We start from the raw sequence: 698 nt of genomic DNA, 5'->3' as shown, positions 1-698 counted from the left end.
GCCAGGCACTGAGGATACATAGATGATTCAGAAAAGGTCCTTGCCCTCAAAGAGCTCACAGTCTAAGTCAGGGATCCAGACAAGTAAACTGATAATTACTACATAGTATGATATATGCTATGAGTGTGGATGGAATGGGGTGAGCTATAGGAACAAAGACAGGGACTGAATTTAATCCAGGAGAGGGGCTAAGGAAGGACTTCTAGAGAAGATGACAGCTAAGACTTGAAGGATGTGTAAAATCCACCTACATGAAGACAAGGAACAGGGTCTCATGCAGAAGGAAAAATACAGGCAAAGGCCCAGTGGTGGGAGAGAACATGGTTTGTTAAGGGAACCCCAAGAGCCTTAAATACACCATGGGAGCCAGAGAAGGTTGTGAGTAGGGCCAGCTGCTCTGTCAGTTTTTTGTTTTAAGAAAGTCATCTCTAAAGTTGGTGTGGAGTACGGATTGAATAGAGTGAACACTGGAGACAGGAAGAACTGTGAGGAGGCAGGAGTCCCTAAGTCTCTAGGTCCATAGATACGCATGTCTGTGTGTGTTTGTATGTCTTTGTATGTGTGTCACTTAGTGCATGTGTGTGTGTGCTTCCCTATGTGTGTCTTCATGCTCCTAGGTCTTTGTTTCTGGCTCACCCCTTGCCCTGGCCTCTGGGTATCCCAAACTCAGGTCTCCTGGTTCTGGGGTTCAGGGGCCA

The sequence above is a fragment of the Cnephaeus nilssonii genome (genome assembly GCF_951640355.1).
Source record: "Cnephaeus nilssonii genome assembly, chromosome: X".
In the NCBI taxonomy this organism is placed as follows: Eukaryota; Metazoa; Chordata; class Mammalia; order Chiroptera; family Vespertilionidae; genus Cnephaeus; species Cnephaeus nilssonii.
This window is presented reverse-complemented; position numbering follows the sequence as displayed.